This window comes from Eschrichtius robustus, chromosome 1, assembly GCF_028021215.1.
Source record: "Eschrichtius robustus isolate mEscRob2 chromosome 1, mEscRob2.pri, whole genome shotgun sequence".
NCBI lineage: Eukaryota > Metazoa > Chordata > Mammalia > Artiodactyla > Eschrichtiidae > Eschrichtius > Eschrichtius robustus.
The window spans coordinates 117,176,698-117,201,050 of record NC_090824.1 but is presented as its reverse complement, the minus strand read 5'-3'; the positions used below and the strand labels follow the sequence as shown (position 1 = coordinate 117,201,050).

The 24,353-nt window shown below is 44.2% G+C and overlaps 1 protein-coding gene across 3 annotated transcripts in view; it reads left to right on the top strand.

Moving 5' to 3' along the window:
- The first annotated feature begins 8,627 nt into the window (after positions 1-8,627).
- RAB27A (RAB27A, member RAS oncogene family) overlaps positions 8,628-24,353 on the top strand; it is a 72,853-nt gene continuing 57,127 nt past the window's right edge. The window contains exons 1-2 of one of the 3 annotated variants that reach the window (XM_068551819.1): positions 8,912-9,029; positions 22,267-22,358. The gene's annotated coding sequence lies outside the window, so the exon portion shown is untranslated. Of the gene's footprint in view, positions 8,650-8,911; positions 9,030-22,266; positions 22,359-24,353 lie in introns of those variants that run through there. The other 2 variants (XM_068551834.1, XM_068551810.1) reach the window with 2 other exon arrangements.

Sequence of the window (24,353 nt, the reverse complement as noted above, 5' to 3'; positions counted from 1 at the left end):
TTAAATAGCAGTCTGAGCAGACTAAGGCAGGGGCTCTTCCTTTAAGGTCAGTGTGAGGTTTCTGCCAGCTACTGAGTATATGTATGTATCCTATGGAATGTACCCTATGGAATGACAGAGTGGGTCCTGTAAAACAAATTTGGGCCAAACCTGCATTCATCGTATCACCCCCACAAGCCCCCACTCTAAACTGAGGGACTGTGGTAGCATTTAGAGCCTCCTTGTACCAGTTTCAGCTCAGATCTTGCGGTCATCAAAGTCTGAATTCCTCTTTCCCCAAGGCACATTTATCCTGGTTGAAGGCCTTGGTCTCTTGGTAGGAGCAGAGGAAAGTTTATGATATAATTCTTGTGGCATTGGTATAATTCTTGTGGTATTCACCTTCCTCAGGTGAATACAGCTTCTTCAGTCATTGGCTCTAAGTCTGTGAAATGACTTAAATCAGGAAGCTGGTGAAAGACCATGATTGCCATTGTGGAGACTGACAGGCTTCTGCTCACTAGTTCTTGATTTTCTTTTAAAAATATTTGAGTCAAGAAACACCCCTTCTCTCCTCAAAACAAAAACACCCCATCTGTCTTTTCCTTCAGAACACCATGACCTATAAGCCACCATCACAGATCTCTGTGGGTCAAGACACCCTGGTTGCACCCCAGCCTGGCTTCCCATTATAGCACTTATGGCCTGCCATCTGTTCTTTGCCATTTGGGCATTCTTCTGTTTCTAACTGATACTCAGGAGTCCTGTTGCAGCAGCATCTTCTGTCAGTCTCAGCTCATAAAGGACGTCCACCATTGTGCTTTTCCGAGGCGTCAGTTGCCCTCCTCACCAGTGCCTCAGTGAAAGGAGTATCATCAGGGCCTTCCCAGGTAACATAATCAGATGGTGGTTCTGCAGTCTCATCACAAATCCATTCTAACTCCAAGGTCAGGAGAGCAAGATAGGGAGAATAAGAGACTTAAAGGGGGAAAGCCTAGACAATGGTAGATTTTCAAGGGGGCCACTAGACTTGATCCTGTGGGATTTCCTGAAGAGAATTCTAAAAGTTTTTTAGATATTATTTTGAAATAATTTCAGACTTGAAGAAAAAGTGTAAGAATAGTACAAAGAATTTTCATATACCTGTTACCCAGATTCCACAAATGTTAACATTTAACCACAGTTGCTTTAATCTCTATATATGTGTGTGTATGTCTATGCACACACACACATTATTGTTTTTCTAAACCCTTTGAGAACAATAAGTTGCCCGTGTGATTCCCTTTTACCCCTAAATATTTCAGTGTGCAATTCCTAAAAACAAGGATATTCTCATTTATAATTATAGTATAATAATCAAAATCAGGAAGTTAAGATTGACAGGATATTATTATCTCATCTCAGATTTCATCCAAATTCTACCAAGTCCCATTAATGTCCTTTAGAGCAAGACAAAAATTTTTTTCTGGTCTGGGAACTAATTCAGGATTACATATGAGTTTAGTTGTCATGATTCTTTGGTTTCATTTATTCTCATTCCTTAGTCATTGCCTTTCATGATCTTGAAATTTTTAAAGAATACTGGTCTGTTTTGTAAAATTTCCCTTAATTTGGGTTTGTTTAATGCTTCCTCATGATTAGACAGATTCAGGTTTTACCTTTTTGGTAGGAATACTGCAGAAATGATCTGTCAGTATGATTCACAGATCCCTATTTTGTTCAGTGAGTTACAATCTATTACTGTCACCAGTGCTAGCCACATGATTTGTGGGGCTTAGTGCAGAATGAAGATGCACAGCCCTGGGTGAGGATGAGAAAGTCAATCTCCTCTTCTCATGGACCCACCACTCCAACCCATGGTGAATGTGCACCCGCCCAGGGATTGCAGCCTCCATGCTGGAGTGCTCTTGATTCCTGGGTGGTGGCAGGAGCCCCCTGCTGAGTGGCACATAGAATGTACTGTGGTGCTACCAGACTACGGCAGTGATATCTGCCTTCTTGCCCGCCCCATGGTGCCATGGGGCCTGGGCTCAACCCTGATCCCTTCTGCTCTCACACCCAGGCTCCTGGCCAGGTGGAAGGTGATGGCGGAATGTGGGCCTCCCCCAGCCAAGGTGACTTAGTCACTGCCCTGGAGTAAGGTAGTGAATGCAAGGCTGGGTAGGGCCCAGGGGACCAGGGAGTGAGGAGTGGGCAGTGGCAGGAGCCAGAGCCATGTGTTTGCAGAGGCTTCAAGCCTCCAGCATCCTCCATTGTGCCATCAGATTTCACATAAAACACAAATTCAAGGGTAAAATTATTAAGAATTTTAAGACAGTGACTGCAGAGCATTAAAATTCTGAGTGCAGGGCCCTGTGTGATGTCCTAGTTGCATACCCATGAAGACAACCCTGACAATCACTACATGTTCAAATTGTCCCAGATTTGGCTGGTTGGAGTCCTTTCAAGCTGGCTCCTGTATTCTTTTTTTTTTAATAAATGTTTATTTCAAATATGAAATGTAATGTTTAAGCATTTTCTGAAAATAATTTTGTAGTTTAACAAGTGTAAAATAAGACTTCTTAAAAAAGTTTACAACTAGGTATAAAATACTCAAGAATATACTTTGACATTCACAATGGACATTTTTGAAAAGTAAGTTTTGTTAATGTAGCTTATAAACAAAAATATATTGACAGTCCCAGTTAAAATAAGCAAGCTCTTAGCTGAGGAATAATCCTCCCTCAGATGGGTCCTGTGTCCCTTTGTTATGTCCTTGTCATTCTCTGAGTACTTCTTTACTTTCTGGCTCATCCTTTTCTTAGACCAAGCTTTGACTCTAGGAGTTTGGTTCTTTTTTAAAAATTGAAACAAAATTCACATAACACATTTTAAAGCATACATTTCTGTGGCATTTAGTACATTCACAGTGTTGTGAAACTATCACTTCTGTCGAGTTCCAGGACATTTTCATCACCCCAAAAGGATGATGTGCAGTAAGCAGTCATTCCCTATTCCTCTTCCCCACAGCCCTGGCAACCAGTCTGCTTTCTGTCTCTATGGATTTACCTTTTCTGGACGTTTCATATAAATAGAATCATACAGTATGTGACCTTCTGTGACTAGCTTCTTTTACTTAGTATACTTTCGAGTTTCATTCATGTTGTAACAAGTATTAGTGCCTCACTCCTTTTTGTGGCCAAGTAATATTCCATTGTATGGATATACCACAATTTCTTTATCCATTCATCGATTAATGGATATTTAGATTGTTTCCACCTTTTGGAACCTTTTGGAGTAGTGCTGCTATGAACATTTGTGTACAAGTATTTGTTTGAATACCTGTTTTCAATTCTTTTGGCATATTTCTAGGAATAAACTTGTTGGGACATATGGCGACTCTCTGTTTAACTTTTTGAAGAACTGCCAAACTGTTTCCCAGAGTGACTACATCATTTTACATTCCCTCCAGCAATGTATAAAGGTTCCAGTTTCTCTATATCTCGCTAACACTTGTTATTTGTCTTTTCTTTTTTTGTTGTTTTTTTAAATTTATTTATTTATTTTTGGCTGTGTTGGGTCTTCGTTTCCGTGTGAGGGCTTTCTCTAGTTGCGGAAAGCGGGGGCCACTCTTCGTCGCGGTGCGCGGGCCTCTCACTGTCGCGGCCTCTCCCGTTGCGGAGCACAGGCTCCAGACGCGCAGGCTCAGTAGTTGTGGCTCACGGGCTTAGTTGCTCCACGGCATGTGGGATCTTCCCAGACCAGGGATCGAACCCGTGTCCCCTGCATTGGCAGGCAGATTCTTAACCACTGCGCCACCAGGGAAGCCCTGTCTTTTCTTTTTTTAAAAAAAAGTTATGGCCTACCTAGTGCGTATGAAGTAGTATCTCATTATGGTTTTGATTTGCGTTTCCCTAATGACTAATGCCATTGAACATCTTTTCATGTGGTTGTTGGCCACTTTTATATCCTCTTTGGAGAGATGTCTATTTTAGTCCTTTGCCTGCTTTTTAATTGGATTGTCTTTTTGTGGTTGAGTTGTAAGAGCTCTTTATATATTCTGACACTATATTCTTATCAGGTATATGGTTTGCAAATATTTTCTCCCATTCTGTGGATTGTGTTTTCACTCTCTTGAGAGTATCCTTTGATGTGAACAAATTTTAAATTTTGATTAAGTATAATACAGTTTTCTTTTGTTGCTTATGCTTATGCTATCACATGTAAGAAACCATTGCCAGATCCAAGGTCATGAAGATTTCTGCCTATGTTTTCTTCTATGAGTTTTATAGTTTTAGTTCTTATGATTTAGGTCTTTGATCTATTTTGAGTTAATTTTTATATATGGTGTGAGGAAAGGGTCCAACTTCACTCTTTTACATGTGAATATCTGTTCTCCCAGCACCATGTGTTGAAGAGACTGTTCTTTCCCCATCAAATGGTCTTGGTACTCTTTTTGAAAATCAGTTGGCTATAGATTTATGGGATCATTTCTGGACCCTCAAGTCCATTCCACTCATCTATATCTCTGTCTTTATGCCAATACCACACTGTTTTGATTACTGCACTTTTGTATTAAGTTTTGAAATCAGGAAGTGTGAATTAACTTTATTCTTTTTCAGGATTTTTTTGGGGGCTATTTGGAGTCCTTTGCAATTTCATGTGAATTTTAGCATCAGCTTTTCCTTTTCTTTTTTCTTTTTTTTTTTTAAGAAATTCACGTTCTTTTATTTATTTATTTATTTATTTATGGCTGTGTTGGGTCTTCGTTTCTGTGCGAGGGCTTTCTCTAGTTGCGGCAAGCAGGGGCCACTCTTCATCGCGGTGCGCGGGCCTCTCACCATCGCGGCCTCTCTTGTTGCGGAGCACAGGCTCCAGACGCGCAGGCTCAGTAATTGTGGCTCACGGGCCCAGTTGCTCTGTGGCATGTGGGATCTTCCCAGACCAGGGCTCGAACCCGTGTCCCCTGCATTGGCAGGCAGATTCTCAACCACTGCGCCACCAGGGAAGCCCCAGCTTTTCCTTTTCTGCAAAAATAATGTTGAATTTGATAGGGATTGCATTGAATCTACAGATTGCTTTGAGGAGTATTGCCATCTTTACAATATTATGTCTTCCAATCCAACAATGTGGTATATCTTTTCATTTATTTAAGTCTTCTTTAATTTCTTGCAGTAGTGTTTTGTAGTTTTTAGTGTATAAATCCTACATCTCCTAAGTATTTTATTCTTTTTGTTGCTATTATAAACAGGATTTTTTAAAAAAAGTTCCTTTTTTGATTGTTCATTCCCAGTGTATAGAAATACAACTGATTTTTGTGTATTGATCTTGCAACCTGCATCTTTGCATATTTCATTTATTAGCGCTAATAGTTTTTTTGTAGATTCTTTAGGACTTTATATATAAAAGATCATGTCTTTGGTTCCTTTTATTGGAAAAGGGTATTTAGAAATCAAGATCTGAGTGCTAAGTGTGTTCATAGCTACTATGATATACTTGCTTCTAGGACCTCTTAGCAGATGGAGCTGGAAAATATATACTTAATACATATCTATACATAACTCTATTTCTCCATATTAAAAATCATGAGTTTGTACTGATACCTCCAATTTCAGTCCTATTAATGTGACTGGAGCTGAGACTCTGCATGTTTCAAGCAGCAGCCTGCAGTGTCAGAGAAGCTCCAGAGCTGGAAGCAAGAGGTGTACTGTGACCAGTTCTGTGGCTAGAGTAAGAAGTGGTGTGGGGAGGATTTTGAACTGGTGCACAAGATGGGTTTAATATACTTAGTTTCTGTAATAACTTTCTCTCTTTGTTTTCCTCTGGACACACTTTTCTCAAATTCCTTTTTGGATTTCCTCTGCCCATGCCTTAAATACTGAGTGATCCTCTGGGTTCTGCACCAAGCCCCCTCTTTGCCCTCTCAGCACATTTTCTAGACTAGCTCATTGCCTCTCATGTCTTTGAGTCCCCTTGGTAATAGCGCCAGTTCACGTCTTCTGTGCTTCAGACCAACTTATTCAACTACATATTAAACAGTTTCACTTGGATGTTCTGCTGGTGCTGGTATGTCAGAGTTGAAATGTCCTAAACTTGTTTATTATTGCCTGTTTCACTCTCCTTCCCTGTTGCTTTCTTCCTTTTGCTCAGGGGTTCCTAGTTGCCCAAACCAGAAATCTGGGCATCTCCATGGATTCCTCCCTCTTCTTCACCCCCTACAGCAAAGTCTTCCTCTTTTTTTTTTTTTTAATTAATTAATTTTTATTTTTGGCTGTGCTGGGTCTTCGTTGCTGCACGTGGGCTTTCTCTAGTTGCGGCGAGCGGGGGGCTACTCTTCGTTGCGGTGCATGGGCTTCTCACTGCGGTGGCTTCTCTTGCAGCAGAGCACAGGGTCTAGGCATGCGGGCTTCAGTAGTTGTGGCGCATGGACTTAGTTGCTCCGCAGCATGTGGAATCCTCCCGGAACAGGGATTGAACCCGTGTCCCCTGCGTTGGCAGGTGGATTCTTAACCACTGCGCCTCCAGGAAAGTCCCTAACAAAGTCTTCTTGATTCACTCTCTTAAGTATCTCAAATCTGTCCATTCATCTTCATTCTCAGGACCACTGCCTTAAACCAGATCACTGTTATCCCTCACTTGGACTTCAGCGTGCTAATTGGCCTCCCCAGCCCATTCTTCGCCTTATAGCCATTAAGAAAATGGGTTCTAAGTTCTGGTCCTGGCTTTGCCACGTATTAGCTATATGAACTTGGGTTGCTTAATCCCTTTAAGGCTCAGTTTCCTCATCTGTAATATGGGGACAAGAATAGTGCTTATTTTATAGGGCAATTGTGAGAAGTAAATGAGGTGATATATGTAAAGTTCTTAGCATATTGGCTGATTCAGAGTAAATGGTCAATAAATGTTAGCTAATATTATTATAAGCATTCCAGGGTTCTTCATATTCCAGCCTCTGCTCATTTCTGCAGTTTCTTTGATTGCTTTCTTCCACTCAGTTTTTCAGCTCTCCGAACTTCTTTCAGTTGCTCCAATATCTCATTCTCGCCTCCAGACCATTCCTCTGCTCTCTTTCCTAAAATTCTCTCCTCTCTCACTTTCCCCTCTTATTCATCCTTCTGAATCTATACATCACTGTCTCTGGGAAGTCTTGACTTGGTGTCACTTATCTGTGTTCCAGTTACACTCTTTAACTTCCCTTATCAAGAATCGTATCTCACTGCACTGGAGTTAACTTGGTTTCTCTGAGGGCAGGATCCCTGAGAGCAGGGACCAATTTACCTCGTTCACTATTGCCTCTCCCGTACCTAACACAGTGCTTGACTCACTGAATGAAATGAATGAATGGGTGATGACGAATGGGCCACAGCATCGCTATTTTCTGATCTCCTGCCTGGTAAACTCCTGGTGACAGCCCTGCCTGGCTGCAGGAGTGGGGAGGGCTGAAGGGGGAGCTCTCCTTATATGAGCCATTAGCGGTTGCTGCATTGTTGGCCCCCCAGATCTTAGCTGATCAATGACTCCCAAGACTTCCTTTACACATGAGCATCGGGCTACTTTTCCTGTCCTAACTTCCATCAGCAACAGTTTGATGGCCTTTCTCTTCCCTGGGAAACATCCCTTGAAAGCATCACCCTATGGTGAAATCTGTTATCCCTAACTTTGAGATGACTGTGTTATATTTGGAACTATTAAATTGAATGTATATTCAATATTTGGCAATTTCATACGGTTCATCCTATATGTGAATCTGAGAAGCTAATTGTACTGTAGTGCAAACTGTGAGTAGTTATAGACTGAAAGAATGATGGAGTTGGGCAGGTCGCCCTGAGACAGCTGGAATTTGTGGTGCAAGAAGAATCAGTGAGATAGAACAGATAGTAAGAGACAGTAGACTAGGGCTTCCAGTCATTTTCTTTTGCTTAGAAGTAGAATTATTTGGCTCAGAAGTGCTTTGCCTGAAAGCCCACGGGGCAGGCCCAAAAGCCACTGTTCAGACCCCCAGGCCACTGGAGGAGAATTTGGCTGCCTCTCAGTGGGAACCTGGTGGCCCCAACAGCCACAGGTCCAAGCGGCCCCCACAAAACCGTCGGCACTGAGAGAAGGAAGCCGCTGGGGGGCAGCAAAGGCTCGCAGATTTCTCCTTACAGGGGCTACAAGTGCTGTACTTTGCTTTTTTTTTTTTTTTTTTTTTTTAACGAATTGCTCTAATCCTCGGAAATTTAACTGAGAGCGATTTTATAATCTGAACTAGACTGTAAGAGTAGAGACCCCGTTTGTCATTTCCTTCCGGAAATATATTTTTTCCTGCCAGAATTCTACTACTCTCCCCCCGCCCCCCCTTCCCAGGGTCATTTTCAAGAATCCCAGAGCTTTCTCTCACTCCAGGAAGGCCATGTCCAGGCCCGCCGAGTGAGGAGCTGGCGGGGCGGGATGGACAGTGGCAGAGCCGGATGCCCAGCGCGGATCCGGTCCCTGGGGAGCCGGACCACGGGGGCACTGTGAGCTGGAGCGCCCCCGGGCCTCAGGAACCGCGTGCAGGGCTGACTTTGCAGCCGCTCAGCACCTCTGGCTGCAAGGTGGACACACCGACCTGCTGCCCTGGAAAACACCTTTAGAAAATGGCTTTTAGGGGAGCAGATTTGGCGAGAGGCACCAAACTATACCTTGCAGTGCCCGATCCCGTGGCAGTTTGTAAGTGTCACCACTGTGTCTCAGAACGAAAACAACCCCCTAAGGTTTCGCGCCTTCCAGGAAGCGGCAGTGGAGACCCAACTTGGACTAAAAAGAGGCGAATGGGGCCTTTGCTTGGCAGGTGCGGTGGGGCTGGGGGCGGCGCGCGGGGAGGGCGCCTGCAAAGCGCTCTCGCCGAGTTGGGCGGGGGTGCTCGCCGAGGTGACAGTAGGAAGCGGGAGGTGGAGGGTGGAGAGGAGGTCCCGCCCCCACCTCGCTCTCCTTTACGGGAAGTGATGTGGGGCCCGACGGAAAATACCCGCCGAGGACCCAAAAAAGGCCGTCAGCGGGTGGACGCGGCGTGCGCAGAAGGAGCGGCGTGGGGACCGCGGGCGGAGCAGGTGAGGCGGCGGGCGCGGGCGCGGGCGGGGGAGGCGCGCTCAGGCCCGGGGCTCCGGGAGGCTCCAGTCACCCCGCGGGGCTGAGCGAAGGAGCGGGCGGGCGCAGGGTCCGGCCCTGGGGCGGGGGGTGGAGCTGCAGCTCCTTCTCTCCCCGCCTGTGGGCAGCTGAGCCCACCAGAAAAGCTGCTTTGCTTCTCCCAGGCCCTCAGCACAGACCCCGCGATGACAGTGACGGGGGTGGGGGTCAGCTTGGGCGAGGTGCTGATTAGGTGGAGTCCCAGGTTGGGACGGGGCTGAGGTCACCTCCGGGCGGCATCCAGGTGCGAGGCTCCCCATCTCGGGGTGGGAGGAAGGAAACTTCTCTGGCAGGAGAGAAGGAAGGTCCCAGACCTCCTGCACGCCCCCCCTTCGCCCCCCAGTCCCCCGCCGTTCTTTCCTCCCCCCCTTTGTTGTCGGTTGAATGATTTAAGGTCTTGACACCTTTGCTGGTGAGGGTCTGGACGGACAAACTGCCCGGGTAGGAGAGAGTTCTCTCTTTCCCTGCCAGTCAGACAGAAAACCCTGCCAGGCAGCCAGGCTCTCGGGTCTTGACTGGTGGTAGGGCTGATGTGATGACTCGTTTCGGTAACTATTGCCAAAGCTTTTACCTCTGTCCCAATAGATCACCGATTAAGCAAAGTCAGGCCTGAAGTGAAGGAAATCTTGTGAGCCCTTGACTTCACCTTCCCAGCATTTCGGCTCCTGCGGGCCACATGGCTTCCTAATCTCCTGCCAGGGGGTCCTCTTTCTTACCTCTGTGGGCTACCAGCTATTTTTTCCTGCTGGATAGATTATCACTTTTGGGTCAGCTCATCATTCAGATGTTGGAAGGGGGAGTAGTGTTATGCTGCATAAATTTTCTATAATTATTGGTGATATAATTTGTTGGTGCTTCACTGTTCTTGTTCCATTTATTTATTTATTTATTTTAACCTTCTTAGAAACTTGCTGTAGGGGGAAAACAGTCTGGAAAACAGAATTTCTGCAGACGGTTACAAATGAAGAAACGTTAATGTAGTGCTGAAAAAACTTGACTGACCATCATTCTTTTCTGTATTTTATGTTAGTTTTCATTCCTACTTTCTTCCTTTCCTTTATTCTTTCTTCCTTACTCCCTCCCTTCCTTAATTTCCATGGCCTGCCTTGATTTTTAACTTTGATGAAGTACAATTAATTTATTTTTTCTTTTGTTGCTCTGCTTTTGGTATCAAATCTAAAAGCCATGAAGATTTATGCCTATGTTTTCTTCTAAGAGTTGTATAGTTTTAGCTCTTACATTTCCATCTTTGACTCACTTTAAGTTAATTTTTGTATATGGTGTGTGGTAGGGGTCTAACTAAATTTTTTTGCATATGGACATCCACTTCTCCCAGCACCATTTGTTGAAAAGAGTATTTTTTTCCCCTTTGAATGCTGTTGGTGCCTGTGTTGAAAATAAACTGACTGTAAATGTGAGGGTTTATTTCTAGACTCAGTTCTACTCCACTGATCTGTATGTCTATCCTTACGCTAGTATCATACTCTCCTCTTTATTAGCTACGTACATGGTAAGTTTTGAGATCGGGAAGTGTGAGTCCTCCCACTTTTCTTTTTTGAGACTGTTCTGGCTATTCTGGGTTCCTTGAATTTCCATATGAAATTTAAGATCAGCTTCTCAATTTCTGTTGCCTTGGTTTTAAAAGAGATATAAGGGTCTTGAAGTGGGCAACAGTCTCTAGGTACCAGACTCTTGATTTTCCTCTTCCAAACCCGCTTTCGCTTAGGCTCACCTGTCTCAGTTAATGGCAACTTCACTCTTCCAGGTGCTCAGGCTAAAAACCCCAGGGTCACCCCTGATTCTTTTCTTTCTCTCACACTCCACATCTAGTCCCTCAGCAAATCTCATTGGTTCTATTTTGAGTCTATACCTAGGATAGGAAATTTCCACGGTTTCCACTGCTTCCACCAAGTTCCTTTCACTTCTGTCGCCTGGATTACTCAAAAGCCTCCTACAGGGCCACTCTGCTTCCACCCTCACCACTCTACGGTCTGTTCTCAGTGCAGCAGCCAGAGTCAATTATGTCTCTCGCTCCGGTGCTCAAAGCTCTCCAGTGGCTTTTTATCTCAGAAGGAAACCAAAGTCCTCGCTGTGGCCTGCAGTCCCCTTACATGGTGTGGGGGGCTTCATCTTCTATTACTCCCCTCTTTTCACATTCTGCTTCAGCCACGCCTCAGGACCTTTGTATTTGCTGTTTCCTCTGCCTGGAATGTTCTTCCTTCAAAAGTCTGCACAGCTTACTCACTCATTTCTTTCAAATCAAAAGTCATTTCTTTAGAGATGCCTTCTTGTACCATCCCGTCTAAAATAGCATCCTTCACCCCCCACCCCCGCCCTGCCCCATCATTTTCTTCCCCTTTCCCTTGCCTTATTTTTCTTTCGAGTATTTATAGCACTTACTGTCATCACACACACACACACACACACAGATTTTGTACACAACATCTATCTCCCATTGGTGGAATACAAGCTCCGTGAAGGTCAGGAATTTGTCTTGTTCACTGTGGTGGGCATAGCACCTAGAATGGTTTCTGGCACATACTAAGCCCTAAAAAATCATGTTGAGTGAATGAAAAGGGAATGAGAGGCTGAGAAATGGGGATCACTCTGCTATTTCTTTCTCACTCTTCTTCCCACTTTATCCGAGAAGCAATGTCCATAGCTACACCGCAACTCCTAAATCTCTCCTCTCCTCTCCTCCTATTTTCCTCAAGATAATGGCCTTACCCTCCTTGGAAAGGGAAAGGTCAAACAAGCAGAAAGGTGAGGACTTTGGGTCCTTCCCACCGTGGCAGTGGGGAGCCCTCTTCTCTGTAGCCTGGGCAGACTGGGTGGGGGCATTCAGCATCTGTCTCCAGTGATTCGGTCTCTTGTGCTGATCTAGGGAGAGAGTGAAATCCCTTGGAAATATGAGAAAATGGAATTTCATTTCCTAATGAATATTTTGCAGTACAGTGAATTTAATCTTTTTCTGACTTCTAACTGAAATGGCCAATTCTGAGACTCATTTTGGCCTTTAATGACGTAACGACTTTAGACTGTCAACTGAGTATGTGTACGTGGCCTCATTTCCATGAGTAGATTGTAATATCCTGGAGGCAGAGCACTGGCTTTAGCTCCTTTGTGAGTCCTATACTGCAAGCTATCATAGACAAAAAAAGAAGTGTTCAATAAACTCTTGCTGAATGTACCCATAAGTTAATGAATAAACTTGGATTTGTTTTCCTCATTAGAAACCTCTAGTCCATATATTTAATTTTTCTTAATGTACAGATATAAGTATCTTGTCTTAGTCTACCTCATCCTGCTGCTCCTGTGAGATCAATATTGGCCACAGTTGAGAGGGGTTTTCTGCGGACCTCTCTCAGTGAGAATTGAATTAACTGGCCCAGACAGCATAGTAATCAATCTTTATTTAAAAATTAAATTAAAAATTAATTTTTTTAAAATTAATTTTTAAAAAAATTAAAAATTATTTAAAAAACTGAACTAGCCTATTGTTATTTAAACTTACCTTGGAATGTGCCCTGTGTATATCTTCACTACAAACTATGAAAAAGGATTATTTTTACATACATGGAATATATATATATGTATATATATATATATATATATATATATATATATATATTTTTTTTTTTTTTTTTTTTTTTTTTTCCTCTCTGATAAATTAGGATAGGCTTGATACCACCTGAAAAACAAAACAGGGCTCACATGTTTAAAGTGTGAGCCCGTAATTAACTGGATGGGTGGGAGAATCCCTCTCACAATGTGTATGTATATCAAATCACCATGATATACACTTTAAATAATCTTACAATTTTATATGTCAATTATGCCTCAATAAAGCTGGCTCACAATAAAAAAAAAAAAAAAATGTGAGCCCCTAGGCAGCAAGATTGTCTTGCCATTGTTCGAACAAGATTGCCTTCTGAAGAGAGGAATTTTTCCCTTTCACTGCCTTCGCTTTTTATGCTGTGTGCAGGTTTTGCTTGGATCATATTTATTCCTCTGCCTCTTGGTCAGGAAGTTCCAGTTTATGGTCTGGTTTCCCTTAAGCTGATTATCTTGGGAGCAGACCTGAGCACTGAGTTGGAGGAAGAGATAAAGGGTTTGTAATTAACTTTATGTCCAGAGGGTGAGAGGTGTGGAGCTGTGAGCATGCAGCTTGTTTAGGCCTCCTGTCTGGCCGTGCAGTACACCACAGTCTTTTTCTTGTATGATTGAGGTCTACTAACACTCATATTTCACTTACTGTTAAATAAAACTTGATGCCTCACTTACTCAAAAGAAATGCTGAAAGTTGTTCTTCCTTGCCTGTTTTTGTTTTGTTTTTTGCCTCTGTGTATGTTACCCATGAGAAGGCCTCCCATTTAGTGCCTCAGCCACGCTTGGAACCACCCACAAATATGAAATCAGACTTTTGAGTCTTGAAATTGAACTTTTAACGTGGGGTCAGAGGTAGGGTGCCAGATTTAGCAAATCGGAAAAAAATAAAAAAGAAATTTGCATTTTTGGATGACCAACAACTAATATTTTACTATAAGTATGTCCCATGTAATATCTGGGACATACTTTTGCTAAAAAATTAGTTGTTTTTATGAAAGGCAAAATCATCTGGTGTCTTGGATCTAATCTGGTAACCCTGGTTTGGTAAACCTAGGTTTATGCACAGGGAATGCATTGATCATGATAATGTCCAAAGAACGACTGAGCTGTGGCTCACTTCGGTGATTGCACATGTGTCCATCTTAAGGAAGGAGATGGCTTGTAAACTCAAGGAGTATTAGAACTAGAAGGAAGTAGAAGATTGTCTTACTCTAGTGTTTGGTAGTTAAGGAAATTTTTATCCAGAGATGTTAAGTCATTTTCTAAGATCACACAGTTAGTAGCAGAGCCAGAACCGGAACTCTGGGTCCAATGGTTGGTCTGCTACATAATGTCTTCCCTGAAGAGATCATGTGTGAGTTGCTTATGTGTTTGTGCTGACCTTTAATCACTTCTTTTGCCACCCTCCCATGATCGCTCCATTATCCTGCCGTCCTTCCAGTCTCTAGATCCGTTATGTGGCAGGCAAAGCCATCCTCATGGATACCCTTGTCTTTTCTCTGAGAACCACAGGACTGTTTTAAGCCACCATTGGTTGTATTCCTGTGGTGATGCCAGAAAGCCAGAAAGCCTGTCTTTCCATGTGTTTTTATTCCTTTTAAGGTCTGGTTAATATTTTTGTCACCTTTGAGTGTTCATTGTAAGATGCTTTGATTTAGGAGGACTTGCTGAGAATAATTCCACAGCCAGCAAGTACTGTCACACTGTAAGTCACTTGCTTTGTGTGGCCTATTCCTTTGATACTGCGTATCCTTTTGTATTTTGGTAGAATAAATATGGAAGCTACATGGTAAGGACCAACGCAGTAGATAGGTATATGTGACTTCCTCTTTAGAGATGTGTCCTCTTAAAACACTGGGTTATTTTCTTACTGTTCTAAAGTTATTTGTACTTATTTGAGAAAGCAGTCTTGAAAACGAATATGCTTCCTCTGACTGCCACGAGAATACCATATTTCAGAGCCACTAATCCTGTTTTTTCATAGCTTTGTTCATTAATTCATATAAAGCCTTACCAGCTGCCCGGTCAAAGCATAACAATAAAATCGGTTGCCAAGAGACTGAAAAATCTGTTCGTTCTTATTAACTGCTGCTCATCTGTCTTGCCCTGATCCCACCACATGGGCAGCTGGTCAAGTCTTATTTGAGTATGGCTGGTTACTTCTCTCCTGTATGTTTGTATCATTTGCAACAAAGAGAGGGTCTCAATCAGCTAATAAAACTTATGGTAAGGTATTGTTTAAATTCTTGCTGTACTAGCCCTAATACGGGAAGGAATGAGACATGCACCTGAGAATTTTAAAATATAATCCATGGTTGTGGTCGGGATTTCTTTGTTCCCTGCAATGTGTGAATCATTTTCATAATGAATCTCACCACTGCAAGGGAGCAACCCCAGGCATGAGTAAAATAGTCCAGCAGCCCTTGAAAAGATAAGGTATCGTCCTTCTAGTCAGATACTGGAGACCAAATGTGGCCAAACAAGCTGCCGGCTGTTCCAGGCTGGGCTTCCTTCGTCAGGGACAAGGTCAGTTCTCCATTGCCCCCACTCTGCTTAGGCACAGAGGGCCGTGAAGTGGGTTGTGGTATTTCTTCAGGGAGTGACTCATCCCTGTGTTCCACAGCTCCTGCTGGAATGTGGAGGAACCAACACAGGCAGGAATTAGTGGATTGGTTTTTAGTTTCTAACACTGCCAATAATTAACTAAGTCATATTACACCAGCTTTCTCAATTGGGCTGGTTCCGACTCCCTCCTCCCGCAGAGGGCACCGGGCAATGTCTAGAGACATGTCTGGTTGTCACACCGGGGGAGCTATTGCTGGCATTTAGTGGGTAGAGACCAGGGGTGCCTCTAAACATCCCACAATGTACAGGACAGCCCCTCACGGCAAAGGGTCAGTCCTGCCCACCATGTCAGTAGGGCCAAGGCTGAGAAACCCTGCGTTAGACACATCATTGAACCTCTCTGGTGTGCAGTTTCCTGAGTTCCACATTCTCTCCATCATGTAAAGTTAACTAAGCCTAACTCCACCACTCTTGCCTTTCTAACCTCTCCCTCACCCCAATTCTAGGTCATTAAATGTGAAGTAGGACCCAGGCATCTATATGTGTATATCGTTTTTAATCCCCACCAGGGATGCTGATGGGCAGTTGGGACTGAGAACCCTGCCCTCAGGGACCATGGAGTGAGGTCCTCACCAAGGTGCCAGGGTGGACCATCTGAGGGAGTGGATGCTGTGGGGAGAGCCTGCCAGCAGGAAGTGAGAGCCGGGCGGCAGGGCCTGGCTGCCGTGTGATTCAGCGCAGGTGGAAGGCTGCCAGAAGGGCCGCAGGGAGTGCTGTGACTGAAGGCTTGGCCCCTGAATTCCTCAGAGATGGGGCCCTCAGCCCCTCGGCCTGACGAGCTCTCAGCTGCCCGGGAGTGTGTGCCCCACAGATTGCCAGCTGGCCACCGTACCCTTGTGCCAGAGGTGCCACAGACCTCAGAGTTTCCCAAGGAAATAGTAGGACTGGCCAGTTTCTTCATTAACACCCCATTTCCTGCTTAGCTAGAGCCTCTCTGGGAGATTAAAAGTCAACAGCAAAAACCCCAACCCTGAGTCAGCAGCCCATTTTGCCACCCAGATAAGGAAACCTCACTTCTTACACTTACGGCATCGTGTAATTTAAGGGCTGGTAGGCACCTTAGAAACAAGGGAGCCCAGCCTCCCCTCCACCTCAGAGGTTCAGAGCGGTCCCCAAGGTCACATGACAAATTGATGGCAGAGACGGTTCTAGAAGACAGATCTGCTGGTTCTTTCTATGCCCCTGTGCTAATGTTTCTTAATTGTAACCAGCAGTGTCTCTTCCTTGAACTCTTCTAAAATATCACAGGAATTGAAGCAAGTATATTAATGATTTTCCCCTATGTTAAAGCAGTCCAGAAATATCTGATTGTCTGCTATGGCTGTGTGCCAGCTGCCAGTTAAAGGCCACCATCATTTTTTTGCCTGTACTGTTGCTTTTCTTCTTCTTCTTCTTTTTTTTTAATCTGGCTCCGCCAGGTCTTTTTTTTTTTTTTTAATTAATTAATTAATTAATTAATTAATTAATTAATTTATTTATTTATGGCTGTGTTGGGTCTTCGTTTCTCTGCGAGGGCCTTCTCTAGTTGTGGCAAGCGGGGGCCACTCTTCATCGCGATGCGTGGGCCTCTCACTATCGCGGCCTCTCTTGTTGTGGAGCACAGGCTCCAGACGCACGGGCTCAGTAATTGTGGCTCACGGGCCTAGTTGCTCCGCGGCATGTGGGATCTTCCCAGACCAGGGCTCGAACCCGTGTCCCCTGCATTGGCAGGCAGATTCTCAACCACTGCGCCACCAGGGAAGCCCCTTTTTTTTTTTTTTTTTTTTTTTTGTGACCACACCATGCAGCATGTGGGATCTTAGTTCCCCGGCTCAGGGTCAAACCTGCACCCCCTGCTGTGGAAGCGTGGAGTCTTAACCACTGGACCACCAGGGAAGTCCCTGCTGCTTTTCTGGTGCTGTTCTTTGCCACCCATAACCCATTCCTCACACAAAGCCAGTGATCTTTAAAAAATGTAAATCAGATCGTATCCTTCTTCTGTTTAAAATTCCTCAGTCACTTCCCACTGCAGTTGGTGTAAGATCCAAATGTTCTAACCGTGGTCTGGAAGAGTCTCCGTGTTCTGAGCCCTGTTGACCTCCTTGACCTCAGTTCATCCCTGTGCCCCCGTCTTTCAGCCTCCTCTACTTCCTTTCTGTCCCTTAAAAATGCCAAGTTCTTTCCTTCCTCAGAGCCTTTACACTTGCCTATATTTCTTTTTTCTAGATCCTCGCCTGGCTGGTCCCTTGCAGCAGAGTAATCCCTGATCACTCTGTTGAAAGTAGTCTCTACCCTATTATTACACTATTGTCTTCACAGGACTTAGTACTATTTGGAATTATTTTACCTCTGTGTTCACTTATTACTGTCTGTGTCTTGCTGCTGAATTGTTCTCTCTATGAGAGCAGGGACTTTTTCTGTTTTGTGAACTCTCTATGCTTAGCACCTAGAATAATGCCTGGCACATGGTAGATGCTAAGGTAATAAATGAATGATAGAGTAACTAGGGAGTTGGTGTTAGAGAAGATTGCTTGACAGATTGTCCTATGTAATTCCTATTTTTTCCTACATTGGACTTTATTTATTTATTTTTTAAACCTGTTTCTTTTTTTAAAATTAATTAATTAATTAATTAATTTTTGGCTGCGTTGGGTCTTCGTTGCTGTGTGTGGGCTTTCTCTAGTTGTGGCGAGCGGGGGCTACTCTTCCTTGCAGTGCGTGGGCTTCTCATTGTGGTGGCTTCTCTTGCTGCAGAGTACGGGCTCTAGGTGCGCAGGCTTCAGTAGTTGTGGCACGTGGGCTCGGTAGTTGTGGCTCACAGGCTCTAGAGCGCAGGCTCAGTAGTTGTGGTGCATGGGCTTAGTTGCTCCGCAGCATGTGGGATCTTCCCGGACCAGGGCTCGAACCCGTGTCCCCGCATTGGCAGGAGGACTCTTAACCACTGCGCCACCAGGGAAGTCCTGGACTTTATTTTTTGAACTAAAACTGGAATGCCAGTTTGATACATGAGAAAAGCACAACTGTTAAGCAGACTAGATTCCTTTCTTTGAAGACGAGTGTACTCACTTCCTCTGGTAAAAACTCTGTGGGAAGCAAATATAAAAGGACAAGGGTACTTGGTAAGCACAGACACAGACACAGGGACTTAGAAATCAAACAGGTCCAAGAGCTTTAGTGCTGGATGGGGCCTGAAAGATCACCATGGGAATGGTTCCTCAAAACTGGCTGCCCATGAAAATCACACAGGGAACTTTTATTTAAAACATACTCACGCGGGGACTTTCCTGGCAGTCCAGTGGCTAAGACTCTGTGCTCCCAATGCAGGGGACCTGGGTTTGATCCCTGGTCAGGGAACTAGATCCCACATGCCGCAACTAAAGATCCCGCACGCGGCAACAAAGATCCCGTGTGCCACAACTAAGACCCGGTGCAGCCAAATAAATATTAAAACAAACAAACAAACAAACAAAAACCTAAAAAAACATACACACGCAAAACCACACGTTTTTCAGTCTCTCCTTTGGAGATTTTAATTTGCTATTCTTGGCATTAAGGCTGGGGAATCCATGTTTTATCTAAAATGCTGCTGTAGTGATGGATGGTGCACAGCCAGGTTTGGGAACCAGTGACTGAGCCCACTTCTGTTCCCAGGTGAATACACTGAGAGGTTCAAAGAGATCCCCTGTCTCACTCAGGGGCACCCACCTGGGGAACTGGGAGATGGCACTCAAATCTCCCAGCCTTCTCTCTGCGCCTTTCGAAAAATGTAGTGAGAAAGAGTCTCAGGGACAGAGGTGGCACAGCCTTGGAAGTTGTGGGTTTATTACTTTTTTCTTTATTGACATGTAACTAACCAGTCTGGTGTCAAACAGGAAATGCATCTAGCATCGTTTTCCTTTTTTATTACAAACTATCAGAACAATCTGATTTTAGTGGAGCGATGATCAAAGTGTGGTTCTGAGACCAGCAACACCAGCACCATCCGGGAACTTGTTAGAAATGCAGATTCTCAGCCCTGGCCCAGAACTACTGATTCTGGCACTCTGGAGATGGCGCAGCAGTCTGTATTTTCAAGCCATCCAGATGATTCTGATGCCCACTCAAGCTTGAGAACCACCATCACAGGTACTTTTTACAACCCAACCATTGGTTAAAGAAGCTGGCCTCGGCCTTTTAGTTGGTGACTCATTAACATGCAGAACTTAAGCTAGCCATCTGCTTTCCTTGGTGAAGTTTGTTCAAAATAGGGACTTTTGTTATAAATCTTCATTAGACTGCTACACAAGAAGAAAGCGGGGGATGGGTTAATACTTGCTGAACACCTGCTGCGTGTGAGGCTCTGTGCTGGAAGCTCTTACCTGTTGTCTCATTTAATTCTCACAACCATCCTGCTAGGTAGGTATTATTATCCCTATTTTACAGATTTGGAGTCTGAGGTTGGTGGAGGTTAAACGTGGTCTTTCCTCTGGGTTATTTGCCCAGCGATGGTTGTGCATTTTTCTGTCTGTTGTCTCCATAGAGCAGCTGCTCTCAAACCTTTTTATGCACAATCAGGAGTTTTCTGGGAATCTTGTTATAAATGCAAATTCCCTAGCCATCCTCTCCGAGATCCTCATTCAGGGGCCTGGGTGGATTTTCTTCAGGTGCTCCAGGTGACTCTGCTGCCAGTGGGCATCAGGCCATACTTGGAGAAGTTCTCTCCTGGATCCAATCACTCTTGCCTCAGTAGTTGGACCAGATGTCTCTCAAGGCTCCTCGGAGGTTCTGTGGTTCGCCAGTGTTTTGCTCACAGGCCTTGGGCACTGGGTGGGGACTCTGGCAGAAGAAATATGAGCATGGGAGGTGGGAGCTTGGGAGCCTGGACAGAGAAGTCTCTTACATGCCTGGTGGTTCATGCTGTCTGCTACCTCTTAGAGTGCCCAGGCCATGTTTTGGCTTTGAGTAACTTGTGACCCTTTCAGTTATCTACCCCAAATTGTGCAACTTTTCTTATAGCAACTTCGCCCTTGTGTTGGTGGACTGCCCTGATGTGAGCAATTTCCTTCAGCTTTTGAGGTCAGAATGGCATTTCATCTGTTTGATGATAAGATCCCTTATTTTTCAGGCATAGAATGGACATATTTAGTGAATGCATTGTTAATCCATTAGGAGACAATGATTTGGTGCCATTATGAAGGAAAAAAGTGAGATGCAAATTAAAAAAAGAATGTCAGGTATGATGTCTGATGTCCTTCTTTGTGAGTTGGAATGCTGATTTCTGTCCAGAAGTTTAGAAGCAACTGCTAACATAAATACCCCAGGGCTTCTGTAGTAGAAAAGACGCATGTATCCAAAGCTGGTGGAAACCTCTCAGGCCTTTGCCCAGTGGAGAAGTCAACATTGTTGAAATATTACATTTCTTTAATAAGTCTTAGTCCCTGAAACAAATTGTGTAGGAAAAGGGTGGAAGGAAATTCATGAAAGCAAACATTTCAGCTTCCTGGAATCCATTGTATAAAAGGTAAATTATTTTTCCAGTAAGAAAATAACCAAGGTACAGGTTAAGTTTCTAAGGATAATTTGTTTTGCCACTGATCAGAGTTGGTAATAACAATAGGTAACTGAGTCCAGTAGCTAGAGCTATCATTTATTGAGAGCTTACTATGTGTCAGGAATTATATGAACATTCTCTCACTTCATCCTCAATAGACTTTCAAAGTAAATATTATCCTCCATTTTACAGCTGATGAAACAGGCTCAAAAGGATTAAGTAATTTAACCAGTGCTGGGACTGGGGTTTCCAGGTATGCAGGACTTTCAGTGCTAAAACGCAGTCCCAGGTAAACTGGGATGGTTGGTTTCCCTGAGTGTCACCCAGCGCACTGACCTACAGTTGATAGTTAGAAAGTAAGCCCAAAGGGTTCTGAATTGTCAGATAGATGATTTGTATATGGAAATGTGCAGATTTGCCCCACAGAGAGACCTTCAGAACATTTTGTGGTGCCCGTTTTTCTCCATTTTATACATAATTCTAATCTTGGTTATTTGGTTTCCATGTGCCTTGTCAATTAGAAGCTGCACATTGGCAGGGGAAGGGGTCACCCTAGAAAGGCACGCTGATTATTGTGGTGAGGGACAGCTGGCTAACTGACAGAGAAGGTGAGGGCAGGGAGAATGAAATATAAACTAATAAAAGACAAAATCAATACAGTGTCAGGAGGCTTTTACTACAGGGGCAAACATACCTTAATAAGAATAACTACTATTGAACATTTACTATGTGCCAAACACTGTTTTAAGCACTTTATAGGTATTACATAATTCAATTTTTACAAGATAATCCTGTTATTATCCTGGTTCCACAGATGAGGAAACTGAGGCACAGAGAGGTTAAGTAACTTGCTGAAGGTCACACAGCCAGTGAGTGGTAAAGCTGAGATTCAGAGCCAGGCAGCCTGTCTCCAGGGCCCAGATCCTCAGCATCCTGTTTCCGTGTAGGCCCTAGATCCTGAGGATGTAGCACACATTTGGTGTGTTTATTGTGATGGCCTGACTCATCCAAGAAAAAAAAATTTAAGCTTGGGCATTACATTTCATTTTGTATTAATTAATTTTAAAGATTTTATCAGGCCATAGTTCTACAAGGCCTGTTAGGAGAAGCTGTCAGAGTCCCCGCCCCCAGTTCATTTCCTGCTCCCCAGAGTCAACTGCTTTCAGTTCTTGCAATGAGTTGACTCTTGCTGGTCGTTATATCCCCTGTCTCTAAATGACGTACTTATATTTCTATGGCCGATTTTTCAGTTTTAGGCATTATCTGTTGATGCTTTACTATGGAAGAAGAGAATTTTAGCTTGTTTTTCCACCTACCCCTACCACACACGTATACCATTTCCATCTCCTCCTTCTCCCAACAGGTACATCATAGTTTTAGCTAGATTGACATGTCATGGGCTCCTTTGTATCTTTCAGCGTCCCTCCTGGGTTGGGCAGATTCTCCCGAGAAGACCATTTGAACCACCTGTCTGTGGAGTATGCCTGCCTTCTGGAAGTCCAGTGTGTAGGTGAGGGTGGAGGTGTCTTCATACTTACTCTGCAACTTCTCAGTGCCTCCCCCTGCCTCCACTAAAGTTGGTATGACTCAGAGACCCTCTGAGAGTTTGATACTGGGAGTTCTACTCTCTCCAGAGAATAAACCTTCGACTACTGCCAGAGCTGGAGGAGTTACAAGGCTGGCAAGGGTGGGGCTTGGGGTGTGAACAGACTTCCACCATTTTTAGCCCCACTTTACCCTATCCCCTCCCTCAGAGGTGTTTGGGGCTCCAACTGCCTAAGCCTTTCTGGAGATTCTGTGATGAGTTGCTTGTTGGCTTTCTCTAATGGCAGGTAAGGAGTCTGCTTTCCTGGGTCTGCTAATCAATTACCTCTTGTTCATCTATTCGATACTTTCTAGCTTGCAACATTTTCTTCCTGTTGTTTCCACTCACTTTCTCTTTGTTTTTGTAAGTTTATGTCTATAAGAAATAAAATTCTCTTCATTGTTATACTAGTGAGATTTGGGGAGGTAATAGAACTAAATGTATTTCGTGTGCCGTCTGTATCCTGAAGCCTGAAAGACGTTTGAGAAAGCTTTCAATGCAAAGTGGTCAAAAAAAGGTTGTGTTGCTCTAAGGAGAAGACTTATAGTTCTATGAAAAATGGGGTTGTTGAAGTTTTACTTGCTACTGAAAGTGTAGTTCTAGGATCAGGTGCATCATTGTTACCTGGGTATCACCTGGGTGCTCCTTAGAAATGCAGAATCCTGGGCCCTACCCAGACCTATTGAATCAGAATTAGCATTTTAACAAAATCCTAAGATTCCTAAGGACACTGAAGGCTGAGGAGTGCTAATAGGAAACTCTACTCAGCTTCTACTGTAATTTAGAGTAAGCTAACTATAATGAATTTTAATCTGGGATTTAAACATTTTGGTACATTCCGTTAATAAATTATTCTCCACCTTCTAGAGGTTGCTGTGAGAAAAGAGGAGTATATAAGTTTTCCTTTATAAACCACATAAACCGAAAATTCCGTGTCATTTACCAGATGATGTCAGACTGGTTATGTTCAGGCTTTTTCAGTTGCTCACATTTCAGGTTGGTGATGAGATTGTGTAGATTGTATCGGTGGAGTCTTCAGTCACACTTTGAGTGGTCAAAGTGAGAGGGTGGCTTCCCCCAGAGGCAAAGGATAGAGTGATTCGTTTTACGCCCAGCATCTATCCCAGTGACAGGCTTGTGTTCAACTAGTGATTTGTGGGACGGGTGAGTCAGATAAGACACAATTCCTGTCTTCAAGATATTCAGGGACTTCCCTGGCGGTCCAGGGGTTAAGACTCCGTGCTTCCACTGCAGGGCAGCACGGGCTTGATCCCTGGTTGGGGAACTAAGACCCCCACAGGCCGCGCGGCACGGCCAAGAAAAAAAAAAAAAAAAGATATTCACCAACCAGCAAGAAATAAATTGGATAATTACCATACAGGGTTAACCTGTTCTAGGAAGAGTGAGCACAGAGAAGGGGCATCTAATGCAGCATTACTGGCAGAAGAAGGAGCCGAAGGACTGAGTCTCTGGGTGAACAGGGCTTGGTGGGTTTAGAGCAGGTGCCCTCTGGTGAGCATATCAGAATCACCTGGAGGGCTTGTTGGCCGCCCCCATCCTTAGAATTTCTGCTTCCATGGGCCTGGGGTGGACCCACGAATGTGCATTTCTAACGGTTTCCCAGGTGCTGCTGATGACCCTGCTCTCCCATTTTGGAAATCACTGGTTTAGAGAATTACAGCTAGCTGTGGTGGCTGGAGTCAGGAGGCAGGGATGACAAAGAAGGCAGAGGCCTAAGGAGTGGGGATGCCACTGCGGAGGTGGTGGGGAGCCGTTGGCTGCTTTTGCAGAGGACAGTGATGGACACCCGCTTACCGTTTGGAAAGATCACTTTGGGTGAGGCGTGGAGGATGGGTCCGTGGGGGGGGGGGCCCAGTTGGGGGCCAGAAAACCAAACGTGTGGTTGATTGTAGCCATCCA